Here is a 13,792-nt window from a genome sequence, read left to right on the forward strand (position 1 = left end):
CTCCGCAAATATAGCGCGAAAAGCTCTGAAATTCGGATCCAAGGTTTAGAATGATTTCAACCCAAATGGGTTTTTGTTTTAGCATCTGAAATGTTGCAGAAAAAAGTTATAGCGAAAATGCCACGATGACTTGTTTGGAGTAGCGAAACCCTAGAATCCACAACTCTGATACCAAATGTTATGAAACCAGCTCAAAAAAAGATAGAAAAGATAGATCAACACCTTATAAATAAGCCTCTTCGAGGGGGCAACCTCCTTTACATTACACAAATGAACAATTCTTAGATGATACAAATGAAAAGACCTCCTTTCTATATATAGGAGTCTAAGGGGCCCTAATATAATCAGAGCCGACATAACAATAATAATGTGAGGGCATAATAATAACAATAGTGGGCTTCTATGGGGCATAATAGTAACAATATGGGGCTACATGGGTACATCAATATAATAAGGGGGTTGTACTAATAACAATAAGGGGTTACACTAGTAGTATAGGGACCTAACAAATTGATGTTGTCTAAAGCCACTTTAGCATGAGAAAATAATTTAAACTTTTCCAATAAGTTAAGCAGAATAATACAAGTGTTTTTTTTTTTTTTAATTGTAAATCTATTATATTAATTTAAAAATTGTCAAATCTTGTTAGCATGATTATGTTTTGAGGGTTTCATTCAGTAAGTCAGTCAAGGTTCAAAACTCATGGTAGTTGAGAGGAGACAAAAAAGAAATTATATCCATTTTAACAGTTAGTGTGACCAAGACCAAGTGTGGTCCCCAGGTAATTTTGACAACTTAAATGCCCCTAGGTCGTGGTTTCCTCAACCACAAACTAGTCCCACAAGTCATGGACACACTAGCTAACAAAAAAAAGTATAACAAAAGAACAAATTTGAAGGTGACAAAACCTATCATAACTTAGTTGTCAACTAGCAATGAGGATAACTATCACTAGTTGTTATCACAAATGTGTGTTGACTTGTCATCATTAATCAAGGATAACCCTACCACTTGAAATAACATATTGGTGGTCCAAAATGGGGCAAACGTTCACTCCTACGAAATTCTTCTAGGTCTTAGGTGGTTAACATGTTTCCTTATGTATGAGGAAGATGTGATCTTAGCTTATCAAAAGTAGTTTTAGGTCTTTCTCTAGGACCAAAAGGTGTTTTGCCTAAATCCATGAAAAAATCAATTTCCTTTATGGTCATTGCCAAGACTACCTCCAATGGGTACATGTATGTTTTAGTAACGTCTAACGCAATCCCATACAAAAAACATATTGCCCCCACTTGTAATTTAACATGGGAACGTGATTTGTTTTCCCATTCACTCAAATTCAATTCCAAGGGATACAATTGTCCCATCATGATAAGGTTTGAAGAGTACTTGCCCCCACCCATGTGACATCTCAACTCTTGCTAAGTCATAAATTATTGAAATATTTGACTTGTAAGCTATAAAATATACTCTTGGTATTATAATAGTAACTAGAAAATTTGATCCCAAACACTACATAAAATTATTCCAACATATTATTAATTAACCCCACGTATATATAATATTTTAAAATTATAATAATAATAAAACCCGCATTATAAACAAATCACACATACTTAAAATACTATGAAGTCATTAAAACTAGAACCCTTGAGATCGTTTTGAAATACGGTTCCAGATTGGACTAGTACCCCATAGTCTCGGCTTTATTCGATTTGGTATATTAAAATCGTATCACACTTCCTTTTTCTGTTTTTTATTCCAAGAGGCTTGCTCGATTAATGGTGCAACTTTATAAGTGAAATAGCCATATGCCACCCATGCTAAAATAATGGTATATTCAATTCAAATTCCAAAGGCAATGTCCCACCCTTGTTAAAAGTACTGAAATATTCAATTCCAACTCCATAGAAAATATCCGACCCTTATTATAATGTAATTATTTTTCCCTTTCATATTTTTAAAATATATACTTATTAAATAAATACGCTATTGACTTCACCACTAAACCATGGTAATGTTTCATCTTTGTTAAAATAACATAACATTCATATCAATTACTTAAATGTATTGTCTTTTTCCACCTTGTCTTAAGTATAACGGAATATTTAGTTTTCTTCAATGAATTATATCCGAGTATATAATTATTTATTTATTATGAATAAATATCTATTATTGTGCTATTTATCAACTAGTAAGTGAAGTTATATTTTTATAATATATAAATTAATATAAAATTATTAAAAGTTTTGTAATTTTTTAAAATTAAATTATAATGATAAAGAGAATTATAAATTTGGATTTGGAAATCTATACATATGATTTATCCACTTATTTATAATGAGTTGTTTTTAGTAAGATTTTTTGGAAATTTTTCTAGTGGGTTTTTCTGGTTTAATTTCTCTAAAATCCGGTAGGAATTTATTGAAATGCAAGTTTAATGGGTAGGCCCTGCACAATCGAAGTGCTTTAGTGGTTTTTCAGGGTGTTGAATCCATATATACAGTCAAAAAACCAATTTAAATAACACAAACCAAGATTTCACCTCAAATTTTTCCATCGGATTCTAATACCGAAAGATCCAAAAAATCGCACTAAAAGCAATTTCTTTTTATAATGCTAATATCGTTTTCTTTATATTTCTTTTAAGAAGATGAATAAATTGGACCTTTCACACTAATTTAAATTATGCGTAAATTCTTAAGATAGTAAAATATTGATGTAAGTTATATTTCTTAGATTTCCTACATTTAACTGTTGCAAAATGATTAAAAATTTCATAATTTTTCGAAGTCAATTTAAAATAGCATAAAAAATTGAAACTTGAATTTGAAAATCCATGCATCTCCCTCATCCACCCCACCACCGCACTCCCCATACAATCTTACTACTTTTTATTGTCTTCATGTGCTTCTATTGTCCTCATGTCTTTGTATGAATCAAAAGGTTAAGTAGAACAAACATCTCAAACTAATTTAAACTATGTACAAAATAACTCATGAAAATGAATTAAATCTTAAATTTAAAAATCGATATATCCAACTTATTTCCCTTATTTTATTACTCATTTTATGTAACTCATCTCTATTGTCTTCCTAACTCCATATAAATTTAAAACAAATTTTATTAATAAACTCTTAATTACATAACCTTTCATATAAAAAACTATTTCATATAAAAAGATTATCAAATAGTTTAATTATATAGCATTTCATATAAAAAGAGTATCAAAATAGTTTAAAATAATGAAAAATAGCATTTTTGTATTATAGTTTTCTGTGAACAAAACAAATCCATAAGATACTACCTAAAAATATAACAAATCCATAAGATACCCCTAAAAATATACCTACAATGTAAATATAATAATAATTTCATTTCAAGGCCTAAATATGCTAAAAGCATCGTTTGAAGGGGATGGCACTTTTATTTTTTTATCATTTGTAACATCATCACCAAGTTATCTTCCTAGCACATGTTTGCTTGATTTTGGAATTGTTTATGCCTAAAGTCCATTTTTTTACATGGAGCGTGTTCCTAGGCATCACGATCATACGTGACAATTCTTGTAAGCTAAATCGTTGCTTCAACTCAAGTTCCAAGATAACTCATACCTTAAGAAATGGTTAATTTTGTACTATAATATGGTTACGGCTTAACAAGATAGCTAGAAGTTACATGGAAAATATTATCTAAAAATTATTTTGGCTGCTTCAAAAGTTTTAAAATTTAATTTGAACTTCTTATTATGTATATATTTCTATATTATCATGATGTATACTGCTGATTATAGTGATTTAACAACATGACTATTTTATAAAATAAATTAAAGCTAGAAAATTTAAAAAAAGTAGTTTACATGTTTCCAAATCAATATAAAGTTTTATAGCTCATTCAATTTAATGCGTGGCCATTTCAACTGGAACCATTATGTTAGTTATTTTTAGATTAGATTTATAATTATTGGGTAAGGATATTACACAATTATTTTTTCCTCTTTTACTTTTGAAGACGCAATAGAATGTACCTATATAAGTGTTAGATATGTTTGTAGAGCACTATGTAGATTTTAATGAAAGATGAGAGACTCTTATCATTTTAAAGATAAAGGAGCACGATAATCCCAATTTGGATTTTATATCCTCATATTTCTTTTCATGATTATCCATGAACAAAGTAAATTTCTTCTCTTTTTCGTTGAGTGCAAATAGTTAAATAACAACATCCATGACATGTCAACCCCAAACTTAAGCTTCCATTGTATCCTTACACTCCCACTCTTCTTGCCCTCTTTACCATTTATTTGCAAAGCTTGTCAATTCGCCCTATGCCTCAAATACATAATGTACACAAGTCCTGATTCTTCTTTTAAACTATGCTAACTCATACCATGTCATAACATGGTTCAGCGTTCCCAAGGAGTTGGTTTCAAACCCTGGTAAACATTTCGAGAACGAAACCTCTCTTGAGCTATCCCAACACCTTGGTTTCTCTCACAAGTTTGCTTCACCATACTACCCTCAATCCAACAGTTAGGTAGAAGTTGTCAACAAGGTTCTCAAACCAATGTTGCAGTGCATGGTGAACACTCACAAAACCAATTGGCACCATATGGTGTTCTCAACCCTATGGGCATACCGCACAACAGTCAAGGCGTCTACAGGGTTCACACCCTTCCAACTAGTATATGGGGTCAAAGTTGTACTTCACATTGAGTGTGAGATCCCTACCTTACTTTGCCATCGATCTTTTAAACTGACACCAAACCTTTGGAACAAAGGTTGGTACAGTTGAAGCTTGTTGATGAAAGTCGACGAGAATCCCTCCAGAATAGCGAAGCACACAAGAAGAGGGTTAAAGCCTCATTCGATCGAAACATCACCCCTCAGATATTTACCGAGGGGGAGTTAGTCCTCGGCTATGATGTTACCCAAGAAGCAGTCGAACTCGGGAGGTTTGAAACCCTATGGAAGGGACCATACATTATCAAATAGTGCCTCCTCAAGGGGTCATATATATTGACAAAGCCCGATGGGACTTGCCCAAAAACTGTCGTCAATGGTCTCTACCTCAAAACATTTCACTCATAAAATTTTATAATGTACATGTATGCACCATGACTTATTTTTTATTATGTATTCACTCTAAAAAATCACTCTCTCACCATGTGTCACAGATAGATCATTCGCCAACCTATCATCATGGATTTGCTGACGACGCATCTCGATGGTAAAAAAGCCTCGCTGCCGCAACCTGGGCCATATACTTTCCTGACCGAACACCTCATCTATCTAACGAACATTGTATCAGGTCAGCCACCAACAATCAAGTTGAATATGACGTCGTCATAGGTCTCTTGGCCGATGCCTACCACTTAGGTGTTTGTAACCTACATGTATTCCTTGATTCCCAACTGGTTGTATCGCAGTTGAATAAGACCTTTCAGGTTCATGATTCATTCCTTTTTCGGAAGTATCTGCATGCACAAATGTTAGCTTGACATTTTGATCATATCAAATTTACACATATACCAAGGGATCAAAATCATACAGTTGATCGCATAGTTAATCAAATCCTAGACTATCATATATCACATATATATATAACCATCAAGATGAATAAACCATGACCATAATATCCCTTTCAAACAAATGCATAAATACATCAAAAGTATAGACGCATAAGACACATCATAAGAACCACCAAATAACATCATCTCATATATACATGTGAAAAAATATATATGAGTACAAAAATAGTTGTATAATCCACTGGCTCATGACTAGGATAAATAAGTCAACAAAAACACAAGGGAGCATGCTCATAATGGGTGCTTACCCTGGTGCATACATAATATCATCCAAAATATAGACCCAAAGATCTCCCTAGCGCTCTCGTGGACCAATTTCCACTTCAGGTTCCAAAATGGGACCAGTCATGGCCACCACCATAGCTATGCAGCACAAAACTGGTTGATGCGCCCGCTCAAGCGAAATCATTATTTCCACGACGACCTACTCTAGCCCTGCCCAACCCTCGATGGGAAACCCTCTAGTCAAGGCCTCCACTCAGCCCCAAGTGTCTTGATAACTCTGTAGCTCTTCCTCTACAGCTTCCAACCACGCATTTGTTACCTTGGCATGCTCACGCCACCGCTCTATGTCCCTAACTACTGCTACCCTCACTAGAGGGTCCACCAATCTCTAACTGACGCCACTGCGCCAGTCACTCAGGCCTAACAAGTGGCCTCATATCTCTCGGTCTCTGGGGAACGGGTGTCGCCCCTATGACACCCATGCGTCTCAGATCATGGCCTACCAAATAGGCCAGTGGTCGCCCCTGAGGCCCCACATATGCAAATAAACAAACATGGTATCAACATCATCATATAAAAAACATACCTATACATGTAAAAAATAGATAAATGCGGAAAACAAAACTCTCATACCTGTTGGTCCCTAGGCATCACCTGGAGGAAGCCCCATGTCTAGATCTCCCCAGAAGTCCACGCCATGGTAGGGGAATTCCAAAATCAGCCAAGGGTTGGAGTTAAACCAACCCTCCACGATGGCGTTCGAATAACGCCTCGCAGCACCACCACAAATCGTGGCATCACAAGTGCTCATCATCGCATATGAGGGTCCTTGGCAAGCCTTTCTGGCATTGCTAGAATAGGTTGGAGCATCATGACCCTCTCATACATGATGCTACATAAACTACTCGCATAGCAAAAGCTCCAAAGCTCACCACGCTGCACCTATGCTAACTGGGACATCATGCCCCTGTATAAGAACTACACCTAATCAAAGAAGTGGCCCACTTGTAATTGTTGTAGGGCCGCTATCTGAAGCCCCTATACTCTGTGGGGGGACGCTGACCCCACCAACCTGACGATCATCGCTAGAGCATCCCACTTAGCGAGATCCACAATGGAAGGAACCCTGATACAACCCTCCTCATAAGGGTTAGGCCTGTAGTGAGCCTCATCCTCTACCCATCGATGGATATCCTCATGCATAGATGGTAGTGGATATGGAAAAGCCTCCCCACAAGGCAGAAAACCTGTCACGAAGTATACATCTATATGGGTTGATATTAGCATATCAACCCTATGGATCACCATAACCTGTCGACCCACATCCCAACAAAGAATCAAAAAACGTAGGAATCTATCTTGTGATCTTAGTATAGGGTTCTGAAGAAACTTCAGCAAAACCCACTAAGCCAAACACTGGCTAGCCACTGGGTCCCCTGTGAACTTCATATGTAGGGTCACTCTGTCACGCTCTCTCCAAATTATCTTGCCATCAAGGATATGCACCTCACAAACAACGGGCCTCTGTTTCTTGAACATACGAGCGTGCGCATGTCTGTCAGGCCATAGATCGCGGCGACCAAAGGGTTGAATCCTGTGTGTCTGTATGTAACACAGATGCACAATCCATGTGTTTGTGTTGAACACAGATGCACGAAACGCGTGTGGTCCAGCAACCATGTCACGATGACCCTAAAGGATATCGCCGCGGCTTACCACGACTCAGACACACGGGTTGTGCGTCTGAGGGTCGTTTAACCTCATAGGTTCACGCGGTGTCCGCGCGACTCCACATAAGTCGCTCGCGTGGCCCTAAAATCACACCCTTAAAATACCGTACAAGGGACCCTTATACAATCTGTCTACTCTACAGCTACCAAAAGCATAAAGGGTAAGGTATAGGCTCCTACCTATATCTCCCCGCACGTGTCCCTGGTACTCTGGCTATCCGCAACAACAAGAAATGCTCCTAAAACTCGCTCTGACCTCTCAAGCTTGACAGTGCAAATGAGATTATATTTGGCCCCCTTAACCCTATGTATCGCCCTCTTTGCCATTTTTTGGAGCCCATTACAGAAGCTCAAGACCTCCATTTTTCAAACTGGGAGAGACACAAGGATTAGTTCCACACCATCTCCATCATGGAACTCTTCGTTCCAGTGATTGCCAAAACTCATTTTTTGGACTCGCCGCACACTTAGAAAATCATTTCAGGTATGTCTTCTCTTGTTCTTTGATTCATATCATTCAGTCAATCACAGATTATGTATATGTTTAAAAATATGCTTTCACTTGGGGTATTGCCCATGCATATTGCAGGTACATCATGAACAATCCAGTTCGACCCACACCCTGACAAGAAAATAACATAGTAGGTATCATTCACCACTTAACATGATAAGCTTCCTCTTAAGTTTTGCATATCTCGAAATTATTTCTCCAAAGTGCACCATAGGGTCCATCATCTCGACCATGTTTATCGCCACCTCGCCTTACATATGATAAACATCCATCCCAATTGATAGAGCGCTCCCACTCATGGCTCACTTCATGTTTATAGACCCCTATTCACTATCAAGAGCCATGATTACCTACTTAGGCCTAGGAATCACTCCACTTGCATGCCTTGAAGATAAACCTCATTTTGCTGCATTTATCACCCATACACCTCATTCCTGGGCCTTCCCTAGTAATTTACGACAGATCAAGACGGATGCACCATTGTGTCCTACATTTGGCCTATCATCCACCCATATTATATAGACCATCTATGTCACTTCATCCACCTCACTCTCCTAGCACGGAGACCAACCAATGGGGCCCCCACCCTTAGCAAAAGCACCACACCTCCATCCAGGTCACGATTATCATGGGGCACCCATCTCCGTGTTTGTACATCCAAATCACCTTCATATTCTTTTGGCAAGTGTACAAATAATTTTTTAGGAAAAGGGCTCCCACCCATATTTTCATGTCTTTTAACGGTGACAGTTTCTAATCAACCTTGGTCAAAGCTCGCATACCACCCACAATAATTTACCATCTTCATGCCAGTCAAAACATACTTACACCCACCTTGGAAATCCTACTGACTCCATGGCATTCCATATCAACAAACACGTTTTGACTATCGCCATTTTCATAACAATGCCGACCTCGGGCCAGTTTTCCATATCCACTCATATTGTTAGCTCTCATTATCATGCCTCATGTGACCCACACTATTACAATATGTTTACACCTTATATTGATTCCCCGACACAACATATCGGGCGGTTGATGTCTCTTTCCTGCCGACTTCAACACTCATATTCCAGGATGGAGGCAACACTTTGGATACTCCCCCCTTTGAAGGGATATCCTCAGGTGGCACAATGGGAATCACTATTTCCCACTGATGTCATCGATCCCCTTGACATTCAACACCAACAAAAGCTTTCATATCAAGGTGGTACTGTACTCAATGATTGTTGCAGTTCTTTCATTTAGCCAAAGACCCTCGCATCACTAAGCACCTCATTAAACAATGCTTCCACCATGATACGGGGGAGGTACCCAAAGTCAAAGACCCATGCATATCGCAACACCTCATTCAACAGTGCTTCACCTCTGTTATGCATGGGGCAACCAAATTCAGTCTATTTGTCCAAGAAGTGCCCTTGAGGGTGTCAACAATTATTATTGTCAACCATCAGCACGTCAAGATTGACTGGACAAAACCATTTCTTGTCTGATTGTAATAATTCATCACTAGTCTTCGTAACGAGCATGGGACATGCCTGTCTCGTATATACATTTTTTTTACTCTTTGGGTTTTCTTTAGAGCATGGTTATCCTTTATGCTCAATCAAGGGGTTTCCCTACTCATCTCCACAACAAGTTATCCTCTCTCTCAAAAAGTTGATCAGATTCTCCATCAGAAAACAAAACATGATGTATTTTGGCATAAGATTCCTCATAACCTCTTACATAAAAGGGAAACTATTAACACCTAAAAACCATACACATGTTTGCACAATCCAGAAGATGCTAAAAGACATCCAGAAGAATGCACAAGTGAAGATTTTCCAGCTGAAGACATCATGAAGTTAAAAAAAAAAAAATTCTCCTAAGGTCCAAATTTTATAAGATTAAAAAATTGAGGATGCCACGACTATTTATTCGATAGTCGCGCGTGGGGAAATTTCATTTGAAAGTTGTGTGGTCGAATAAATGGATGACTGAGCGAATTCTGGACCACTTCACACACTTGGAGGTGATTCCCTGACAGGATCTCAGTCTAGGACAGTTGAATTCAAGTCGCCCTAAAGATATGCCACCCTCAATGGAATCATCTTGTCCAACTCATGAGTCATTCTCATTCATGAACCAAGAGAGGGAAGATGTATTCAAAAAAATATACATAAACAGGGCATGGGAGAACCAAAATATGAGACATTGTTATGCTGGCCAAATTTCTATCAGACCAAACCAACATTCCATTGTTGAAGCCAAAGAAAGTAAGAGCACTAGCATGTTGGCCATATTGCTTCTAAAAAATCCATCATCTTAGTGAGATAAGAAGAGTCCACCATTGGAGAGTCTTCATAATTCTTTGAGAGAGAAGAGAAACTTGCAAAGAGATTGAGGAAATGAGCCCCCCTTGTTGAGGAGTTTTGAGCACCATAGTTCAAAGGATTATCTTCAAGTGCTTAAGATTCATCTATTGTATTCAACCTCTACTACCAGCAATCAATAAAGGGATCTTTTTCCATTATTTTTTTGATCTGTTTTCTCCATTGAGCATTATTTATGTATTTATCTCTTTGTTTTAGTTTATGTTTGTATATGTATTGTTTTCACTATTTGCAATGTTTTTGTTATCTAAGTTTGTTCACTAACAACGCCAATTCTACCTATGATCCTTTGCAGGGAAAAACAAACTATTAAGGAGGTATCTTTTGGTACACCATTGACACAAAAACACTACCACATTTACAAAAAAAATAAAATAGTAAGGTATCGACACAATCAGAAATATCTTCAATCGTGGTAGACCAATTCAGGAGGAATATTTGTTGGATCGATGATCTGGAGTAGTGGAGGGTTGATGAAATGGTCACATCATTCAATAGTGTTGGATTCGGTTGAGGAGAATGAAAGAAAACATGATAAGAAATCTTAAGACCTGTGAGCCCTGCATAGTTTGGACTCGAGCGAAACAAAGTCTTCTCCAACCCTAGTAGATGGAAATCTCTCCTTAAATAGTTCAGCACATTTTTTCACTTCTAGGTGGAGGTCTTCTTGTGGGATGAATAAAATCTACTCTTAGCCTCTACCATCATTTGATTGTATTTTTACCACGGGATTAGTACTCCCATGAGGTCCCAACAACTGGGAAATCCAACATGGACCATCTGCTCAAACTCTAAATTAAAAGCAACTACATCCTTCTGTACTATCGAGTCTAGGCATTCTTCACCCTTAGCTCTGGTGTCTTCTTTATGGATTGATTTAGAGATCTCCATGATTGTAGATAGTTAATCCACCACATGTATAGCCCTCAACTCACTAAGTGGATTTTCATTGACATATTGGATGAATCTCTTAGAAGTCTGAGCATTATTTTTACCCTCCTCCTTGGATTCAGCTAAGATGAAAAACTCATAGTATTTGATTACAAGTTTTTGCTTTGCCATCAGATTTATATACTCCCAGTTTTTCTTCATCTTAATTATCATTTCATCCCATATCAGTTGTTTAGCCCAGACGAGAGACATGTTTCCTTTTAGTCTACCTTTCAGCTCAATGGTTTCTTAATTAGCTACCTGTAAATTTTCGTTGATCAGTTTTGCATTGGTCTTGGCAGTCTCGAGCTATTTCTCCTTTTGTGCAAGGGCTCACTGGGCATTGTCTAAATCCACTTGTACCTTCTTAAGTTCCCCTTCTGAGATTTGTAGCTCGGTGAGGGTCTTAGTAAGTTGTAGAGCTGATAAGGTATACCTAGGTAGATGAGGAGGCAAACACTTGTACTGGGTCTTATAGGGTCACGTGGAAGCCTGGTTTGTCTAGATTTGTTTCCATTAACTTGATTTCAATCTCCTCTTCCTTTGCTTCTTGGGTCCTCGCCCTTTTGTTGTTGTGAATGTCATCCATCTCCATGTCTCCAGTGTCATCCACACTCCTCTTCTGTGTCTCATCATTTGTTGTTGGAGTCTCAATCTCCATATTTGTATTAATAGAACATGAATCATTATTAGATTTCCAATCCATCTCTAACATGTATTCATGATCATAAGTTGAAGCATTAATGCCCTTTCTTTTCTTTGCTATGACACCATGGGTGTCATAGTGCCAAATATTCTCCATTTCAAAATTCATCCCTTTCAGTAGATTCTCAACTGATTGTGAGGCCCGCCTGGTGTTAACAATGAAAGGGCCTATAGGTTTACCCAAATTGAACATATAACCCTTTTTAGAAGGGACAAAATGGATTTGGTCGATGTCCAGACTCTGTCTGATAAATTCCACGGCAAATATTCTCATTGGCATGAACACGAATAAACGATAAGGGGGCATATCACACCCATAAACTCTAATCTTGGTATACTCCTCAAATAAATACAGATCACCCACCCTAGTGTCCTTACTGAGCTGGAGGATCTCTTTTTGCTGAGGCGGGATTCTTGGGAGGGGGGGAAGACATTATGAATGATTTTATAAGCAATGGCCATGTAAGAGGATATAAATTGGGAGTATCCCTCATTGTTTGGTTTCTTCCTAACAACAACATCCCAATCAAAGATAGATTTAATATGCTTGTTTGAATCCATCAGACTGAGACCTAGGCATTCAAATTCATCAACATGAGTGTATAGGAACAAATAAAACATTAGGGAATAGTATCTGAAGAACGAGGTGGTAGAAAAGTGGTGCAGCTGGAATTTGATGGACTCAGCCAGGAAAGAAGGTATATCAAATACATGGCCTGGCTGCATCATCTCTCTCAAAAACCCTATAGTGGCTTTAGAAGCAATATTGGCATCATCTTCTCCAAACATAAGGGAAACTACAGTGAGGATGGGTTGCACTGCCTCTATAAATGTAGATATTTGGAAGGTTTCAGTAACATGCAAGGATTGGTAGCTAGGGGAAAAATCATTTGCAAGAAGGCCTATTGTTCCCTAGTTGAGAGGAAGGTGTAGTTGTAAAATAAGGTGGTTTCAGTGAATTTGTGAGGCTCAAGAGAAACTGGGTACACTGGAGCTTTCTGATTCAGCTCTAAGATCACCTCCAAGATTTTGGCTCCAGTAGAATATATGAAACAATTTTTCTTCTCAACGTACGATGCAACTAGCCAAGAAATAAAATCGAGGAAATGATAAATATAAGGCGCAATTTGATTGTAGAGCCCTGATTCAATTACCCTAAAAGGGTCCTCTCACCTAACATGGTGGTGCCATACATGTCGAACCAGAGGTCCGACAAGTGGTAAGGACAGGGTGGGTCGAAGATTTGCACCTTCGTGTCCATCAGTGGCTCGACATTGGAGGAGGGTTTGACTTCCCGGGCTTTGGGGGTCTTTGGGGTTGGTTTCTTCATTTTTAACATAGATACAAATAATTTATAGGTGGGAAACTGGCGGGTTACCTGGTTGACCTGGTGAGAGATGCAAAATGGCATTGGTGGGAGCTCTGAATCAATTCGGTGGATGAACAATGACACATACCAAGTCAAACAACGGGAGCGATTTGAAACAGGAAGATTGGATTTGAATTCAAATGGTTGAACTAGGAACGACTCTTATAGGTGGAGGGGCATCAATCGCATGATGTCAGATGAGGTCAAAGGGGGGAATACATGGCAGAGGATGATTGGAGGTGTGATAGGTGGACAAGAGCAGGGTGGGTAGTTTACTATCACCTTCGGTGCTCGCTTGCTATCGGTGGGTCCATGCTTGGCGGGTGGTCCCCACTTATCTCCGGCGGGTGAATTAAC

This window comes from Pinus tabuliformis, chromosome 1_2 (genome assembly GCF_031772625.1).
Source record: "Pinus tabuliformis cultivar Carrire ecotype Pingquan chromosome 1_2, CPIR1, whole genome shotgun sequence".
Classification (NCBI taxonomy): domain Eukaryota; kingdom Viridiplantae; phylum Streptophyta; class Pinopsida; order Pinales; family Pinaceae; genus Pinus; species Pinus tabuliformis.